The following is a 20,950-nucleotide window of genomic DNA, read 5'->3' on the forward strand; positions in this document are numbered from 1 at the left end:
CTGTGAGATTCACTATGTGCACCACTGGTGTTTTGTGGAAAAGCACATGTAAGATTCTGCAACAACCTCTGCTGATACTCCTGCATGCGTGAATCCATTTCTATGGCAGGAATTATTTCGGCAAATTTACTTTTGTACCGGGGATGTAAGAGTGTGGCAACCCAGTAGTCAGGATTACTTTGAGTTCTGACAATCCAAGGGTCATGTTGCAGGTAGTGCAGCAAGAAGGCACTCATGTGTCTTGCGCATCCAGGAGGACCAAGTCCTTGTTGTGTTGGTAGCGAGGTAAGAATCATGCTTCCTTCCTCTTCCCTCTCCCCCCAACCTCACACAACAGAAATGTGATCAAGGTCTCCCTCATCTGATGAGTCTTACATGCCCATCACCAGTTCGTCCTCCACTTCATCCTCTGCTCCTGCACCTTCCTCAACAGTTTGGCTGCCACTATGTGCCCTTTTAACTCCCTCTCCCCCACCCTCATATGCCTGCCGCCTTGGTGCTGCCGACCATCTGGACCTTGGAGACGTTATGCCTTCTGCATACGTCTCCTCCTCTACTTCCTCCACCTCCTCTTGTCCCACCACCTGACTCTGAATTCTGTTTAACATGTGCTCCAGAATATAAATCACCGGAATAGTCATGCTGATAATGGCATCGTCAGCAGTAAACATCTTTGTCGCCATTTCAAAACTGTGCAGAATGATGTGTGGCGCCCCTGAGGGTTCAGTCGCCACAAAGGTACTGCATCTCACCTAGAGGTGTGGTATCTCACCCTCAGGTAAGTAAGGAGTATGGCTTTGGACCCTAACACCTGCATCCAACACATACCCGCAGTGGGGGTAGGGCGAGATTGCTCCTAAGGGAGAGCACAGTCCCAGGTCCCTAGCTGGCGGGAGGGTCCTATGTAGTGGGTGTGGGTGGAGAAAGCAGCTTAGGGGAGCACATGACAGGGAGAGTATAAATAGGAAGCCATCTTAGAAAGAGCAAGCCAGTCAGAGGAGGAGAAGTGACAGGAGCAGAGGCTCTGCATGAGCTCTGCTCTGGAGGCGGGCCTAGCCTGGGAGGCCCAGGACTGAAGAAGAGAAGAGAGGAGTGGGAGCAGGAAGGCTCCAGAAACCAAAGGGACCCTAGGGGTACGGGCCGTGCAGAAGGCCACCCGTACGCAAGCTGCTACCAGGAGGTAGGGGGGTCAGGCCAGATAAGGTGAACCGGTCCCTCAACTAGCGGAGAAACAGCAATGCTCAACTAGAAACCGGAGGCTGCAGCATTTCATGCACTGCAGACCAAAGTCCACACCAGTCTCACTAAGAAGGTAGCCACATAGGACCCAGGGGACGGAACACACGTCGCTCGCCAAGGCCCGAGGATACCGGATAGAAGTGTCACTGGGTGTGAGGAGCAGGGAGAAGGCCAGAGAAAGGACACACAGAAGGGGGTTCTGCTAAGTACTCCGGAGCTATCTGGGGGTGGACTGAGCCCCTCGCTGAGTACGCACAGCACCACGGGGGAGATTGCTCTGGTACCTGTAATCTGGACTGCAACAACTGTGAGTAAAGATCTTGGGACTGCATCACACGGACTCTGTGTTCATTAATGACTCCCTGCACTACAACCACCATCATCCACCCACACTGCCCTGAAGCTACACTCTTCCTGTGGGGAGTAATAATACCATTGCTGCAAAACCACCAGCTTCAGAGGACTGTTCCGCAGCGGCGGCCCCTTTGGCCGCACTCCACAGGTGGCGTAGTCGGACATTATAAAACCCATATACAGTACAGACCAAAAGATTGGACACACCTTCTCATTTAAAGATTTTTCAGTATTTTCTTGACTATGAAAATTGTACATTCACACTGAAGGCATCAAAACTATGAATTAACACATGTGGAATTATATACTTAACAAAAAAGTGTGAAACAACTGAAATTATGTCTTATATTCTAGGTTCTTCAAAGTAGCCACCTTTTGCTTTGATGACTGCTTTGCACACTCTTGCCATTCTCTTGATGACATTCAAGAGGTAGTCACCGGAAATGGTCTTCCAACAATCTTGAAGGAGTTGCCAGAGATGCTAAGCACTTGTTGGCACTTTTTTCTTCACTCTGCGGTCCAGCTCACCCCAAACCATCTCGATTGGGTTCTGGTCTGGTGATTGTGGAGGCCAGGTCATCTGGCGTAGCACCCCATCACTCTACTTCTTGGTCATATAGCCCTTACACAGCCTGGAGGTGTGCTTGGGGTCATTGTGCTGTTGAAAAATAAATGATGGTCCAACTAAACGCAAACCGGATGGAATAGCATGCAACTGCAAGATGCTGTGGTAGCCATGCTGGTTCAGTATGCCTTCAATTTTGAATAAATCCCCAACAGTGTCACCAGAAAAGCACCCCCACACCATCACACCTCCTCCTCCATGCTTCACGGTGGGTACCAGGCATGTAGAGTCCATCCGTTCACCTTTTCTGCGTCGCACAAAGACACGGTGGTTGGAACCAAAGATCTCAAATTTGGACTCATCAGACCAAAGCACAGATTTCCACTGGTCTAATGTCCATTCCTTGTGTTCTTTAGCCCAAACATGTCTCTTCTGCTTGTAACCTGTCCTTAGCAGTGGTTTCCTACCAGCTATTTTACCATGAAGGCCTGCTGCGCAAAGTCTCCTCTTAACAGTTGTTGAAGAGATGTGTCTGCTGGTAGAACTCTGTGTGGCATTGACCTGGTCTCTAATCTGAGCTGCTGTTAACCTGCGATTTCTGAGGCTGGTGACTCGGATAAACTTATCCTCAGAAGCAGAGGTGACTCTTGGTCTTCCTTTCCTGGGGCAGTCCTCATGTGAGCCAGTTTCTTTGTAGCGCTTGATGGTTTTTGCAACTGCACTTGGGGACACTTTCAAAGTTTTCCCAATTTTTCACACTGACTGACCTTCATTTCTTAAAGTAATGATGGCCACTCATTTTTCTTTACTTAGCTGCTTTTTTCTTGCCATAATACAAATTCTAACAGTCTATTCAGTAGGATTATCAGCTGTGTATCCACCAGACATCTGCACAACACAACTGATGGTCCCAACCCCATTTATAAGGCAAGAAATCCCACTTATTAAACCTGACAGGGCACACCTGTGAAGGGAAAACAATTTCCGGTGACTACCTCTTGAAGCTCATCAAGAGAATACCAAGAGTGTGCAAAGCAGTCATCAAAGCAAAAGGTGGCTACTTTGAAGAACCTAGAATATAAGACATATTTTCAGTATTTTCACACTTTTTTGTTAAGAATATAATTCCACATGTGTTAATTCATAGTTTTGATGCCTTCAGTGTGAATGTACAATTTTCATAGTCAAGAAAATACAGAAAAATCTTTAAATGAGAATGTGTGTCCAAACTTTTGGTCTTTACTGTATACAAATTACCCTTGGATTGACCGCCCTGGGTCACGGACAGGGTCACCGCCACAGTGACTGCAACCCAAAGAGTGTACCGGCCCGGCTCCGGGTACCCCACGGCCCAGGGGGCGCGTCAACTTCATAGGTCCCTGATCGGAGACCACTCCTGCAGCGTGATTTTCCCCACCTCTGGATCTCGTTGGCCCAGGCTATACGTCAGAACGTATTGTACCAGGGCTTGTCGGTGCTGCCACAGTCGCTGCAACATGTGCAGAGTTGAATTCCACCATGTCGGCATATCGCATTTCAGCCGGTGAACTGGCAGGCTCAGCGACTTCAATAGAGATGTAAGTCGTTGAGCTGCTGGATGCGAACGGCGCAAGTGAGCACACAGTGACCGTGCCCTCTGCAGAAGGCCATCCAGTCAGGGATAGTGGGCTAAAAATTGCTGGACTACCAGGTTCAACACGTGAGCCGTACAAGGCACGTGTGTGACATTGCCCCGGCGAAGGGCCTCACCCAGGTTTGCAGCATTGTCGCACACGGCCTTCCCTGGTTGCAGGTCCAGTGGAGACAGCCATTCATGAAACTGGGTCTCCAGAGCTGACCACAACTCCTCAGCTGTGTGACTCACATTTCCCAGACATTTCAAAGTAAACAACACCTGATGCCGTTGAGCCTTGCTGCCAGCATAGTAAGGAGGTGTGCAGGATTCCTTCTGCGCAGTTACAAAGTGGGTGGCATTACCAGACAGTCTTTGGGTGCAGGTGGAGGACCGAGAGGAGGTTGAGGAGGCAGAAGCAGTGGAGGAACTTCTAGATAAATAGGATTGACGTACAACTCGTGGGGACTGCAAGACTTGGACAGCAGCCCCTTGTCCTGCTGTCACCATAGTTACCCAGTGCCCAGTCAGCGACATGTAATGCCCCTATCCATGCCTACTCGTCCAAGTGTCTGTGCTGAAACGCACCCTGTCACACACAGAGTTTCTCAAAGAAGCGGTGATGTTGTGTGCGACATGCTGGTGGAGCGCAGGCACACCTTTCGTTGAGAAGTAGTACCGACTGGGCATCTGGTACTGGGGCACTGCGACGGACATAAGGTCTCGAAAATTCTCTGTGTCCACCAGGCGGAAAGGCAGCATTTCTGTAGCCAACAGTTTGAAAATGGTGAAATTCAACCTCTTAGCTTTGTCAAGGCTAGGAGGAAATGGTCTTTTACTTGTCCACATCTGAGGGACCGAGGGCTGGCTGTTGTGGTTAGACGGGGTTGAGTAGGGTGTCCCCAGCAAACTGCCGGTCTGTGAGGAAGATACCGGCAGAAAAGTTACGTTGCCTTGATCCAAAGGTGGTGCTCTCGATGTCGGAGAGCGCTCAACACCAGCTGGTGTTTCCACTTCCAAATGAAATGATGACCTGCCAATAACACTGGCTGTTACTGGTAAAGAGGTAGCAGGTCTGCGTCCAAAAACATGTGTGACTGCTGTCCCCCCAGTCACAGAGGATTAAGACGCCGCGGATGCACAAGATGTGGCAGACGGTGGTTGGCCCGGCCCGCTAGGCCGCATTGTAGCACAGTGAGCTTCCCACTGCAACTTATGCTTCATATCCATGTAACAGTTCATGCACGAAGTAACTCAAACTATGGATTTTTTGGCCTCTACTTAGCTTTTGGTGACAAACATTACAGATAACACGAGTTGGGTCATCCTTATCGATCTGAAAAAATGCCCAGCCTATGCAAGGCTTAGAGCCCATGCGACCTGAAGAGCCACTACGACTTGTGGTCAGAGGCGGAGTTGTGGTTGAGGATGCAGTTGTTGACGTGCTTCCAGTACTCCGTCTCTGTCATGGAAGGCGCAACCTAACCTCATCGTCAATAGCATCTGTGACGCCCAGCTGCGCTTGGTATCACAGATCCTAGAAGAGTGCATTGATGGAATCCTCCACAAGAGGCCCCCATAAACATTCACACATCTCCACCTTCCACCTCAGACCAGCAGAGGGAGCCCGTTAGGGATATAAATAGGGAAGGTGGAGCTAGGCAGTTCAGTTCCTCTGAAGAGTTCCTGCAGTAGAGAAGCCTAAGAGAGGTCAGTCTGCAGTGGAGCTCAGTCTAGTCTAGAGAACTAAGTTAATAGTTCAGCAGTGGAGCACGAGGCTCCTGCTAGCTAGATTCAGGGAGCCCAGTTACAGCTTAAGGTGTGCCGGCGCCATAAGATCGGTGAAGCGCGGCAAGCTGCCCTTAGTGTGTATAGCCTAGTGTGGGCCTGAGTAGGCCGAAGGAGAGTGGCGAGTTAGTACATAAGGGGCAGAGTAGCTTAACCAGCTCACCCTGAAGCATTTACCGGACACCGGATCCAAGCTTACCGGGATCTCTATGACCCAGCAAGGCATAACCAGAATCCCTGGAGAACTACAAGTCCCAGGATCGCTAACGTGGTGATACGTAACAGAGCCAGGAGACGCTTAGGCCCTGCATACTGGGAGCGTGAACTCCAAGACAAGGCCCTACCATAAGGTCAGCCAGCGCAGGACAGAGACAAAGTTAGGCCTAGCTCCAGGCAGGTCAGAAACTTACTACGCAGAGGCAAGAAACAGGAGGCCCTACACCCGCCAATTGGGGAGGATCCTGATATGCACCCTTCACCCTACAGTGCTCCGGGATGTGCCAGAATTTCCACCAGTAAAAGGTACTGAAGTGACTACCGTGTCCGTTCCCATTCTTGCTCTGACCCAGCTGGGACTCGCCTGTCCTGCATTCCCCATGCATATGCTTTTCTGAGGCCTAGCTCCACTTGTGGGGAGCTATACGATCGAGCTGCCTTATCACCGGCCTCAGTGGACTGCTGCAGAGCTGTTGCTTCTCACCAGATACCACTGGTGGCGTCACGAACTCTTATAAAATTAACAATTATCCACCCTTTTAAAGAGTGACCCCAGGGTACGGGCCTGGGAGCCGACCACCACGACATCCCCAAGACCAGGAAAAGGCCCGGGTACCGAGTCATCCCCATCCCCTGGGCTAGTCACATCCTCCTCCACCTCCTCTGTTGATTTCATCAACTGGCTGAATGTGGGTTAACAGTAAGTGGGATCTCCAACCTCGTCATCATCACCCTGTGTGTTCTCACGCCCGTCGTCCTCAGAGCCAACCTCTTCCTGCCCTGACCGAAAATTCAAGTTGTCGCTCCAATCAGGTATTTGAGTCTCATCATCGTCTTCATCATTGTGTCCACCAACAGGAGTTACAGTTTGGGAACGAGGGTCTACATTATGCTCAGAACCTTCTTCATCTGGTCCTGGATCCGACTTATAAAGATTCTGGGCATCAGTGCAGATCATTTCTTCGTCTGGATTAACAGAAGCTCTGGAGCAGACCTCCATTTCCCAGGCTATAGTATGAGTAAACAGGTGTGCAGACTCATCCATCTGTGTTACCCCATACTCAGCAGGGCAGCTGGAGACTTGGGAGCTGTGAGGAAGCAAGTGCGATTGGGGTGAAACCTCTGAGGACTGGAGTATTGGTGATGTTGAAGTTGAGGTAGAGGAGAGCCCACTTGAAGGAGTACTTGATATCTGTTGAAGCAGCTGCTATTTTTGTGCCTCATCTGGAATTTGTAGCGATGGGCGTGTCCGTAAGAAAGGGATCGTATCACATTGTCCACGAAAAGAAGTAGACACTTAGTTTGACTGGAAGATGGTCTTTCTTCTGCAGATGTTACTCCCCCCCACCGCTCGGGGGGCTCAACCCACCAGCGGACAGGCACCAGTATTGGGAGAGGGGGGCTGGCCGTCAGGGTCCACCGCGGCTCTGGCACAAACCCGGCGACACGGAGGTGGCACGTGCAGGAACGGACTGGCGGTGTCTGCTTCGCACTTTTTTGGTTTTAGAAGGGCATGACATGCCTATATCTGTGTCTCCCCCTCCTTTTACTCCTCCACCTCTTTTCTTTTCGCATGACTATATGTACTTGGCACTTTTCCATCTGTTAGTTGTGTCTTCTGAGCAGTTTGTCAGCTTTTGGACACCTTTAAAGGTGTTTTCTATGTGTTTCTATGTGTTTTTGTTCGCCTGCCATTGGTTTTAACGGTGTTTGAAGGTGTTCGACGAACAGTTCGACGAACAGTTCGACGAACATACGGGTGTTCGATGAACTGAACCGAACTCGAACAGTTCGGGGGTGGCTCAACACTAGTTAGGATAACAAGTCAGGTCTTATGTATCTCGTCAAACACGTGGATCGCCATCTCCCTATCCTCTGAACTTCGGTTTCTGACTGTCCTGCTCTTGCTGCTTCTGTGGCAGCACCTATGCGGAATGAGTGTGTCCCGTAATCTTTGGGGTGGTTCCCTGCCGATTTTATGCTTTTATTAAATATAGCTTGGAACTGGTATCTTGATAATGGCGTTCCATCAATGTGTGATAGGAAGAAATTAATTTGTGATCTGATGGTTAGATATGTTTTTACTATTGTTACCCGACTCAGTGTACCGTTTGTGGGTTCTAGAAGTACCAAAGTGCCCCTGCCCGCTGGAACCGTTTTCGATTGGCGTATGCATAGAAGTATTGCATTATTGGCTATGACAACGTCCTGGTGCAATAAGCCTCCCCTGGTGGTAATTTTGGATTGAGGGACTAATTCGCTTATGCATAGTGCCCCGAAGAAGGCGATCGCAAATGCAGTAGACAGTAGTGTTGCTTCAAATTGTGAGTGTCATGTTAATGGTGTTAGGGATATGATGTGAGAAATCAGTTTAAGTGACACGGGACGGGACGTCTACACTCCTGACTTGGCTGACCCCTTTTCCACCCTTTTATGGATTGTCTGATGATGAATCTTTGTCACATCTCCCCAATTCAGTAGTTGGAAGCGAAATGCTACTCCGGTCAGACACCGCTGCGCTGACGCCCCTGATATGCCCCTCATCATTAGCTGGTGGAGAAATTCTATGGTGACTTGTGATCTGGCTTGTTCACATTGGTCAACCCGTCTGCCTGCTAGTAGTCGAGTCCACTCTTCCCATGCCTTACCGTATGCTTGCCACCTCGACAGGGCAACTGACGCTCTGATTAATGGGATCAACTATTCGCCACTACATCCCATAGGAAGGGTGGGCAACTGTTGCCCGAAGGGTGGGCGTTGGGGAAGAGCTCTGTGAAAATCTGCCAATTGAATTGTGATAAAGCGTTAGCAGCAGCTTTAGACCCCTCAGCATCGTGGCTAGCGCGGACCCATACATTGTGTTTTAGGCACAGGAATGCTAGCCGGCGTAGCAGGCCTAGCACTGGGAGAGACAATGATGCCATCTTATTAAAGCAGTGCGCTAGGCTGTTGTTTTTTGTTATGAAGCGTATATTTTTGATAGCCAGGCGCGTGCCCCAAATTTCTAATGTTACCACTATTGGGAAGAAAAATTATTTTTAGGGCTAGATGCAGCTAAAAATTATTATTAATTTCAAAGCTGGTGGAGCTTGGTATAGATGGCCTAATACAATGAGTACCACACACTGCTACAAGCCGAAATATTTTTTCAGAGCTAGATGCAGAAAAAAATTATATTGAATTTGCAACCTGATGGAGGTCAGTATAGATGGACTAATAGAACAAGTCCCACACACTGCTAGAAGCCTAAATATTTTTTCAGAGCTAGATGCAGAAAAAAATTATATTGAATTTGCAACCTGATGGAGGTCAGTATAGATGGACTAATAGAACAAGTCCCACACACTGCTAGAAGCCTAAATATTTTTTCAGAGCTAGATACAGAAAAAAATTATATTGAATTAGCAACCTGATGGAGGTCAGTATAGATGGACTAATAGAACAAGTCCCACACACTGCTAGAAGCTGAAATATTTTTTCAGAGCTCGATGCAGAAAAAAATTATATTGAATATGCAACCTGATGGAGGTTAGTATAGATGGACTAATAGAACAAGTCCCACACACTTCTAGAAGCCGAAATATTTTTTCAGAGCTAGATGCAGAAAAAAATTCTATTGAAGTTGCAACCTGATGGAGGTCAGTATAGATGGACTAATAGAACAAGTCCCACACACTGCTAGAAGCAGAAATATTTTTTCAGAGCTCGATGCAAAAAAAAATTATATTGAATTTGCAATTTGATGGAGGTCAGCATAGATGGACTAATAGAACAAGTCCCACACACTGCTAGAAGCTGAAATATTTTTTCAGAGCTCGATGCAGAAAAAAATTATATTAAATTTGCAACCTGATGGAGGTCAGTATAGATGGACTAATAGAACAAGTCACACGCACTGCTAGATGCTGAAATGTTTTTTCAGAGCTCGATGCAGAAAACAATTATATTGAATTTGCAACCTGATGGAGGTCAGTATAGATGGACTAATAGAACAAGTCCCACACACTGCTAGAAGCCGAAATATTTTTTCAGAGCTGGATGCAGAAAAAAATTATATTGAATTTTCAACCTGATGGAGGTCAGTATAGATGGACTAATAGAACAAGTCTCACACACTGCTAGAAGCTGAAAGATTTTTTCAGAGGTCGATGCAGAAAAAAATTATATTGAATTTGCAACCTGATAGAGGTCAGTATAGATGGACTAATAGAACAAGTCCCACACACTGCTAGAAGCTGAAATATTTTTTGAGAGCCCGATGCAGAAAAAAATTATTTTGAATTTGCAACCAGATGGAGGTCAGTATAGATGGACTAATAGAACAAGTCCTACACACTGCTAGAAGCCAAAATATTTTTTCAGAGCTAGATGCAGAAAAAAAATATATTGAATTTGCAACCTGATGGAGGTCAGTATAGATGGACTTATAGAACAAGTCCCACACACTGCTAGAAGCCTAAATATTTTTTCAGAGCTAGATGCAGAAAAAAATTATATTGAATTTGCAACCTGATGAAGGTCAGTATAGATGGACTAATAGAACAAATCCCACACACTGCTAGAAGCTGAAATATTTTTTCAGAGCTCGATGCAAAAAAAAATTATATTGAATTTGCAACCTGATGGAGGTCAGTATAGATGGACTAATACAACAAGTCCCACACACTTCTAGAAGCCGAAATATTTTTTCAGAGCTAGATGCAGAAAAAAATTATATTAAATTTGCAACCTGATGGAGGTCAGTATAGATGGACTAATAGAACAAGTCCCACACACTGCTAGAAGCTGAAATATTTTTTCAGAGCTTGATTCAGAAAAAATTATATTGAATTTGCAACCTGATGGAGGTCAGTATAGATGGACTAATAGAACAAGTCCCACACACTGCTAGAAGCTGAAATATTTTTTCAGAGCTCGATGCAGAAAAAAATTATATTGAATTTGCAACCTGATGGAGGTCAGTATAGATGGACTAATAGAACAAGTCACACGCACTGCTAGAAGCTGAAATATTTTTTCAGAGCTCGATGCAGAAAAAAATTATATTGAATTTGCAACCTGATGGAGGTCAGTATAGATGGACTAATAGAACTAGACCCACACACTGCTAGAAGCTGAAATATTTTTTCAGAGCTCGATACAGAAAAAAATTATATTGAATTTGCAACCTGATGGAGGTCAGTATAGATGGACTAATAGAACAAGTCCCACACACTGCTAGAAGCCGAAATATTTTTTCAGAGCTAGATGCAGAAAAATATTATATTGAATTTGCAACCTGATGGAGGTCAGTATAGATTGACTAATAGAACAAGTCCCACACACTGCTAGAAGCCTAAATATTTTTTCAGAGCTAGATGCAGAAAAAAATTATATTGAATTAGCAAACTGATGGAGGTCAGTATAGATGGACTAATAGAACAAGTCCAACACACTGCTAGAAGCTGAAATATTTTTTCAGAGCTCGATGCAGAAAAAAATTATATTGAATTTGCAACCTGATGGAAGTTAGTATAGATGGACAAATAGAACAAGTCCCACACACTTCAAGAAGCCAAAATATTTTTTCAGAGCTAGATGCAGAAAAAAATTATATTGAATTTGCAACCTGATGAAGGTCAGTATAGATGGACTAATAGAACAGATCCCACACACTGCTAGAAGCTGAAATATTTTTTCAGAGCTTGATGCAGAAAAAAATTATATTGAATTTGCAACCTGATGGAGGTCAGTATAGGTGGATTAGTAGAACAAGTCCCACACACTGCTAGAAGCTGAAATATTTTTTCAGAGCTCGATGCAGGAAAAATTATATTGAATTTGAAACATGATGGAGGTCAGTATAGATGGACTAAAAGTACAAGTCCCACACACTGCTAGAAGCCGAAATATTTTTTCAGAGCTAGATGCAGAAAAAAATTATATTGAATTTGCAACCTGATGGGGGTCAGTATAGATGGACAAATAGAACAAGTCCCACACACTGCTAGAAGCCGAAATATTTTTTCAGAGCTAGATGCAGAAAAAAATTATATTGAATTTCCAACCTGATGGATGTCAGTATAGATGGACTAATAGAACAAGTACCACACACTGATAGAAGCCGAAATATTTTTTCAGAGTTCGATGCAAAAAAAAATTATATTGAATTTGCAACCTGATGGAGGTCAGTATAGATGGACTAATAGAACAAGTCCCACACACTGCTAGAAGCCGAAATATTTTTTCAGAGCTAGATGCAGAAATTTTTTTTATTGAATTTGCAACCTGATGGAGGTTAGTATAGATGGACTAATAGAACAAGTCCCACACACTTCTAGAAGCCGAAGTATTTTTTCAGAGCTAGATGCAGAAAAAAATTCTATTGAATTTGCAACCTGATGGAGGTCAGTATAGATGGACTAATAGAACAATTCCCACACACTGCTAGAAGCCGAAATATTTTTTCAGAGGTAGATGCAGAAAAAAATTATATTGAATTTGCAACCTGATGGAGGTCAGTATAGATGGACTAATAGAACAAGACCCACACACTGCTAGAAGCTGAAATATTTTTTCAGAGCTCAATGCAGAAAAAAATTATATTGAATTTGCAACCTGATGGAGGTCAGTAAAGATGGACTAATAGAACAAGTCCCACACACTGCTAGAAGCCGAAATATTTTTTCAGAGCTAGATGCAGAAAAAAATTATATTGAATTTGCAACCTGATGGAGGTCAGTATAGATGGACTAATAGAACAAGTCCCACACACTGCTAGAAGCCGAAATATTTTTTCAGAGCTAGATGCAGAAATTTTTTTTATTGAATTTGCAACCTGATGGAGGTTAGTATAGATCGACTAATAGAACAAGTCCCACACACTTCTAGAAGCCGAAGTATTTTTTCAAAGCAAGATGGAGAAAAAAATTCTATTGAATTTGCAACCTGAGGAAGGTCAGTATAGATGGACTAATAGAACAAGTCCCACACACTGCTAGAAGCCGAAATATTTTTTCAGAGCTAGATGCAGAAAAATATTATATTGAATTTGCAACCTGATGGAGGTCAGTATAGATTGACTAATAGAACAAGTCCCACACACTGCTAGAAGCCTAAATATTTTTTCAGAGCTAGATGCAGAAAAAAATTATATTGAATTAGCAAACTGATGGAGGTCAGTATAGATGGACTAATAGAACAAGTCCAACACACTGCTAGAAGCTGAAATATTTTTTCAGAGCTCGATGCAGAAAAAAATTATATTGAATTTGCAACCTGATGGAAGTTAGTATAGATGGACAAATAGAACAAGTCCCACACACTTCAAGAAGCCAAAATATTTTTTCAGAGCTAGATGCAGAAAAAAATTATATTGAATTTGCAACCTGATGAAGGTCAGTATAGATGGACTAATAGAACAGATCCCACACACTGCTAGAAGCTGAAATATTTTTTCAGAGCTTGATGCAGAAAAAAATTATATTGAATTTGCAACCTGATGGAGGTCAGTATAGGTGGACTAGTAGAACAAGTCCCACACACTGCTAGAAGCTGAAATATTTTTTCAGAGCTCGATGCAGGAAAAATTATATTGAATTTGAAACATGATGGAGGTCAGTATAGATGGACTAAAAGTACAAGTCCCACACACTGCTAGAAGCCGAAATATTTTTTCAGAGCTAGATGCAGAAAAAAATTATATTGAATTTGCAACCTGATGGGGGTCAGTATAGATGGACAAATAGAACAAGTCCCACACACTGCTAGAAGCCGAAATATTTTTTCAGAGCTAGATGCAGAAAAAAATTATATTGAATTTGCAACCTGATGGATGTCAGTATAGATGGACTAATAGAACAAGTACCACACACTGATAGAAGCCGAAATATTTTTTCAGAGTTCGATGCAAAAAAAAATTATATTGAATTTGCAACCTGATGGAGGTCAGTATAGATGGACTAATAGAACAAGTCCCACACACTGCTAGAAGCCGAAATATTTTTTCAGAGCTAAATGCAGAAATTTTTTTTATTGAATTTGCAACCTGATGGAGGTTAGTATAGATGGACTAATAGAACAAGTCCCACACACTTCTAGAAGCCGAAGTATTTTTTCAGAGCTAGATGCAGAAAAAAATTCTATTGAATTTGCAACCTGATGGAGGTCAGTATAGATGGACTAATAGAACAATTCCCACACACTGCTAGAAGCCGAAATATTTTTTCAGAGCTAGATGCAGAAAAAAATTATATTGAATTTGCAACCTGATGGATGTCAGTATAGATGGACTAATAGAACAAGTACCACACACTGATAGAAGCCGAAATATTTTTTCAGAGTTCGATGCAAAAAAAAATTATATTGAATTTGCAACCTGATGGAGGTCAGTATAGATGGACTAATAGAACAAGTCCCACACACTGCTAGAAGCCGAAATATTTTTTCAGAGCTAGATGCAGAAATTTTTTTTATTGAATTTGCAACCTGATGGAGGTTAGTATAGATGGACTAATAGAACAAGTCCCACACACTTCTAGAAGCCGAAGTATTTTTTCAGAGCTAGATGCAGAAAAAAATTCTATTGAATTTGCAACCTGATGGAGGTCAGTATAGATGGACTAATAGAACAATTCCCACACACTGCTAGAAGCCGAAATATTTTTTCAGAGGTAGATGCAGAAAAAAATTATATTGAATTTGCAACCTGATGGAGGTCAGTATAGATGGACTAATAGAACAAGACCCACACACTGCTAGAAGCTGAAATATTTTTTCAGAGCTCAATGCAGAAAAAAATTATATTGAATTTGCAACCTGATGGAGGTCAGTAAAGATGGACTAATAGAACAAGTCCCACACACTGCTAGAAGCCGAAATATTTTTTCAGAGCTAGATGCAGAAAAAAATTATATTGAATTTGCAACCTGATGGAGGTCAGTATAGATGGACTAATAGAACAAGTCCCACACACTGCTAGAAGCCGAAATATTTTTTCAGAGCTAGATGCAGAAATTTTTTTTATTGAATTTGCAACCTGATGGAGGTTAGTATAGATCGACTAATAGAACAAGTCCCACACACTTCTAGAAGCCGAAGTATTTTTTCAAAGCAAGATGGAGAAAAAAATTCTATTGAATTTGCAACCTGAGGAAGGTCAGTATAGATGGACTAATAGAACAAGTCCCACACACTGCTAGAAGCCGAAATATTTTTTCAGAGCTAGATGCAGAAAAATATTATATTGAATTTGCAACCTGATGGAGGTCAGTATAGATTGACTAATAGAACAAGTCCCACACACTGCTAGAAGCCTAAATATTTTTTCAGAGCTAGATGCAGAAAAAAATTATATTGAATTAGCAAACTGATGGAGGTCAGTATAGATGGACTAATAGAACAAGTCCAACACACTGCTAGAAGCTGAAATATTTTTTCAGAGCTCGATGCAGAAAAAAATTATATTGAATTTGCAACCTGATGGAAGTTAGTATAGATGGACAAATAGAACAAGTCCCACACACTTCAAGAAGCCAAAATATTTTTTCAGAGCTAGATGCAGAAAAAAATTATATTGAATTTGCAACCTGATGAAGGTCAGTATAGATGGACTAATAGAACAGATCCCACACACTGATAGAAGCTGAAATATTTTTTCAGAGCTTGATGCAGAAAAAAATTATATTGAATTTGCAACCTGATGGAGGTCAGTATAGGTGGACTAGTAGAACAAGTCCCACACACTGCTAGAAGCTGAAATATTTTTTCAGAGCTCGATGCAGGAAAAATTATATTGAATTTGAAACATGATGGAGGTCAGTATAGATGGACTAAAAGTACAAGTCCCACACACTGCTAGAAGCCGAAATATTTTTTCAGAGCTAGATGCAGAAAAAAATTATATTGAATTTGCAACCTGATGGGGGTCAGTATAGATGGACAAATAGAACAAGTCCCACACACTGCTAGAAGCCGAAATATTTTTTCAGAGCTAGATGCAGAAAAAAATTATATTGAATTTGCAACCTGATGGATGTCAGTATAGATGGACTAATAGAACAAGTACCACACACTGATAGAAGCCGAAATATTTTTTCAGAGTTCGATGCAAAAAAAAATTATATTGAATTTGCAACCTGATGGAGGTCAGTATAGATGGACTAATAGAACAAGTCCCACACACTGCTAGAAGCCGAAATATTTTTTCAGAGCTAAATGCAGAAATTTTTTTTATTGAATTTGCAACCTGATGGAGGTTAGTATAGATGGACTAATAGAACAAGTCCCACACACTTCTAGAAGCCGAAGTATTTTTTCAGAGCTAGATGCAGAAAAAAATTCTATTGAATTTGCAACCTGATGGAGGTCAGTATAGATGGACTAATAGAACAATTCCCACACACTGCTAGAAGCCGAAATATTTTTTCAGAGCTAGATGCAGAAAAAAATTATATTGAATTTGCAACCTGATGGATGTCAGTATAGATGGACTAATAGAACAAGTACCACACACTGATAGAAGCCGAAATATTTTTTCAGAGTTCGATGCAAAAAAAAATTATATTGAATTTGCAACCTGATGGAGGTCAGTATAGATGGACTAATAGAACAAGTCCCACACACTGCTAGAAGCCGAAATATTTTTTCAGAGCTAGATGCAGAAATTTTTTTTATTGAATTTGCAACCTGATGGAGGTTAGTATAGATGGACTAATAGAACAAGTCCCACACACTTCTAGAAGCCGAAGTATTTTTTCAGAGCTAGATGCAGAAAAAAATTCTATTGAATTTGCAACCTGATGGAGGTCAGTATAGATGGACTAATAGAACAATTCCCACACACTGCTAGAAGCCGAAATATTTTTTCAGAGGTAGATGCAGAAAAAAATTATATTGAATTTGCAACCTGATGGAGGTCAGTATAGATGGACTAATAGAACAAGACCCACACACTGCTAGAAGCTGAAATATTTTTTCAGAGCTCAATGCAGAAAAAAATTATATTGAATTTGCAACCTGATGGAGGTCAGTAAAGATGGACTAATAGAACAAGTCCCACACACTGCTAGAAGCCGAAATATTTTTTCAGAGCTAGATGCAGAAAAAAATTATATTGAATTTGCAACCTGATGGAGGTCAGTATAGATGGACTAATAGAACAAGTCCCACACACTGCTAGAAGCCGAAATATTTTTTCAGAGCTAGATGCAGAAATTTTTTTTATTGAATTTGCAACCTGATGGAGGTTAGTATAGATCGACTAATAGAACAAGTCCCACACACTTCTAGAAGCCGAAGTATTTTTTCAAAGCAAGATGGAGAAAAAAATTCTATTGAATTTGCAACCTGAGGAAGGTCAGTATAGATGGACTAATAGAACAAGTCCCACACACTGCTAGAAGCCGAAATATTTTTTCAGAGCTAGATGCAGAAAAATATTATATTGAATTTGCAACCTGATGGAGGTCAGTATAGATTGACTAATAGAACAAGTCCCACACACTGCTAGAAGCCTAAATATTTTTTCAGAGCTAGATGCAGAAAAAAATTATATTGAATTAGCAAACTGATGGAGGTCAGTATAGATGGACTAATAGAACAAGTCCAACACACTGCTAGAAGCTGAAATATTTTTTCAGAGCTCGATGCAGAAAAAAATTATATTGAATTTGCAACCTGATGGAAGTTAGTATAGATGGACAAATAGAACAAGTCCCACACACTTCAAGAAGCCAAAATATTTTTTCAGAGCTAGATGCAGAAAAAAATTATATTGAATTTGCAACCTGATGAAGGTCAGTATAGATGGACTAATAGAACAGATCCCACACACTGCTAGAATCTGAAATATTTTTTCAGAGCTTGATGCAGAAAAAAATTATATTGAATTTGCAACCTGATGGAGGTCAGTATAGGTGGACTAGTAGAACAAGTCCCACACACTGCTAGAAGCTGAAATATTTTTTCAGAGCTCGATGCAGGAAAAATTATATTGAATTTGAAGCATGATGGAGGTCAGTATAGATGGACTAAAAGTACAAGTCCCACACACTGCTAGAAGCCGAAATATTTTTTCAGAGCTAGATGCAGAAAAAAATTATATTGAATTTGCAACCTGATGGGGGTCAGTAGAGATGGACAAATAGAACAAGTCCCACACACTGCTAGAAGCCGAAATATTTTTTCAGAGCTAGATGCAGAAAAAAATTATATTGAATTTGCAACCTGATGGATGTCAGTATAGATGGACTAATAGAACAAGTACCACACACTGATAGAAGCCGAAATATTTTTTCAGAGTTCGATGCAAAAAAAAATTATATTGAATTTGCAACCTGATGGAGGTCAGTATAGATGGACTAATAGAACAAGTCCCACACACTGCTAGAAGCCGAAATATTTTTTCAGAGCTAGATGCAGAAATTTTTTTTATTGAATTTGCAACCTGATGGAGGTTAGTATAGATGGACTAATAGAACAAGTCCCACACACTTCTAGAAGCCGAAGTATTTTTTCAGAGCTAGATGCAGAAAAACATTATATTGAATTTGCAACCTGATGGAGGTCAGTATAGATGGACTAATAGAACAATTCCCACACACTGCTAGAAGCCGAAATATTTTTTCAGAGGTAGATGCAGAAAAAAATTATATTGAATTTGCAACCTGATGGAGGTCAGTATAGATGGACTAATAGAACAAGACCCACACACTGCTAGAAGCTGAAATATTTTTTCAGAGCTCAATGCAGAAAAAAATTATATTGAATTTGCAACCTGATGGAGGTCAGTAAAGATGGACTAATAGAACAAGTCCCACACACTGCTAGAAGCCGAAATATTTTTTCAGAGCTAGATGCAGAAAAAAATTATATTGAATTTGCAACCTGATGGAGGTCAGTATAGATGGACTAATAGAACAAGTCCCACACACTGCTAGAAGCCGAAATATTTTTTCAGAGCTAGATGCAGAAATTTTTTTTATTGAATTTGCAACCTGATGGAGGTTAGTATAGATCGACTAATAGAACAAGTCCCACACACTTCTAGAAGCCGAAGTATTTTTTCAAAGCAAGATGGAGAAAAAAATTCTATTGAATTTGCAACCTGAGGAAGGTCAGTATAGATGGACTAATAGAACAAGTCTCACACACTGCTAGAAGCCGAAATATTTTTTCAGAGCTAGATGCAGAAAAAAATTATATTGAATTTGCAACCTGATGGAGGTCAGTATAGATGGACTAATAGAACAAGTCCCACACACTGCTAGAAGCTGAAATATTTTTTCAGAGCTCGATACAGAAAAAAATTATATTGAATTTGCAACCCGATGGAGAGCAGTAAAGATGGACTAATAGAACATGTCCCACACACTGCTAGAAGCCGAAATATTTTTTCAGAGCTAGATGCAGAAAAAAATTATATTGAATTTGCAACCTGATGGAGGTCAGTATAGATTGACTAATAGAACAATTCCCACACACTGCTAGAAGCCTAAATATTTTTTCAGAGCTAGATGCAGAAAAAAATTATATTGAATTAGAAAACTGATGGAGGTCAGTATAGATGGACTAACAGAACAAGTCCCACACACTGCTAGAAGCTGAAATATTTTGACAGAGCTTGATGCAGAAAAAAATTATATTGAATTTGCAACCTGATGGAGGTTAGTATAGATGGACAAATAGAACAAGTCCCACACACTTCTAGAAGCCAAAATATTTTTTCAGAGCTAGATGCAGAAAAAAATTATATTGAATTTGCAACCTGATGGAGGTCAGTATAGATGGACTAATAGAACAAATCCCACACACTGCTAGAAGCTTAAATATTTTTTCAGAGCTCGATGCAAAAAAAAATTATATTGAATTTGCAACCTGATGGAGGTCAGTATAGATCGACTAATACAACCAGTCCCACACACTGCTAGAAGCTGAAATATTTTTTCAGAGCTTGATGCAGAAAAAAATTATATTGAATTTGCAAACTGATGGAGGTCAGTATAGTTGGACTAGTAGAACAAGTCCCACACACTGCTAGAAGCAGAAATATTTTTTCAGAGCTCGATGCAGAAAAAAATTATATTGAATTTGCAACCTGATGGAGTTCAGTATAGATGGACTAATAGAACAAGTCCCACGCACTGCTAGAAGCCGAAATATTTTTCCAGTGCTCGATGCAGAAAAAAATTGTATTGAATTTTCAACCTGATGGAGGTCAGTATAGATGGACTAATAGAACAAGTCCCACACACTGCTAGAAGCTGAAATATTTTTTCAGAGCTCGATGCAGAAAAAATTATATTGAATTTGCAACATGATGGAGGTCAGTATAGATGGACTAAAAGTACAAGTCCAACACACTGCTAGAAGCCGAAATATTTTTTCAGAGCTAGATGCAGAAAAAAATTATATTGAATTTGCAACCTGATGGAGGTCAGTATAGATGGACAAATAGAACAAGTCCCACACACTGCTAGAAGCCGAAATATTTTTTCAGAGCTAGATGCAGAAAAATTTTTTATTGAATTTGCAACCTGATGGAGGTCAGTATAGATGGACTAATAGAACAAGTACCACACACTGATAGAAGCCGAAATATTTTTTCAGAGTTCGATGCAAAAAAAAATTATATTGAATTTGCAACCTGATGGAGGTCAGTATAGATGGACTAATAGAAAAAGTCCCACACACTGCTAGAAGCTGAAATATTTTTTCAGAGCTCAATGCAGAAAAAAATTATATTGAATTTGCAACGTGATGGAGGTCAGTATAGATGGACTAATAGAACAAGTCCCACACACTGCTAGAAGCCGAAATATTTTTTCAGAGCTAGATGCAGAAAAAAATTATATTGAATTTGCAACCTGATGGAGGTCAGTATAGATGGACTAATAGAACAAGTCCCACACACTGCTAGAAGCTGAAATATTTTGACAGAGCTCGATGCAGAAAAAATTTATATTGAATTTGCAACCTGATGGAGGTTAGTATAGATGGACAAATAGAAAAAGTCCCACACACCTCTAGAAGCCAAAATATTTTTTCAGAGCTAGATGCAGAAAAAAATTATATTGAATTTGCAACCTGATGGAGGTCAGTATAGATGGACTAATAGAACAAGTCCCACACACTGCTAGAAGCCGAAATATTTTTTCAGAGCTAGATGCAGAAAAATGTTTTATTGAATTTGCAACCTG

The sequence above is a fragment of the Phyllobates terribilis genome, unplaced genomic scaffold, assembly GCF_046119375.1.
Source record: "Phyllobates terribilis strain yellow unplaced genomic scaffold, ASM4611937v1 Scaffold_2__4_contigs__length_985480577, whole genome shotgun sequence".
NCBI classification, from domain to species: Eukaryota; Metazoa; Chordata; class Amphibia; order Anura; family Dendrobatidae; genus Phyllobates; species Phyllobates terribilis.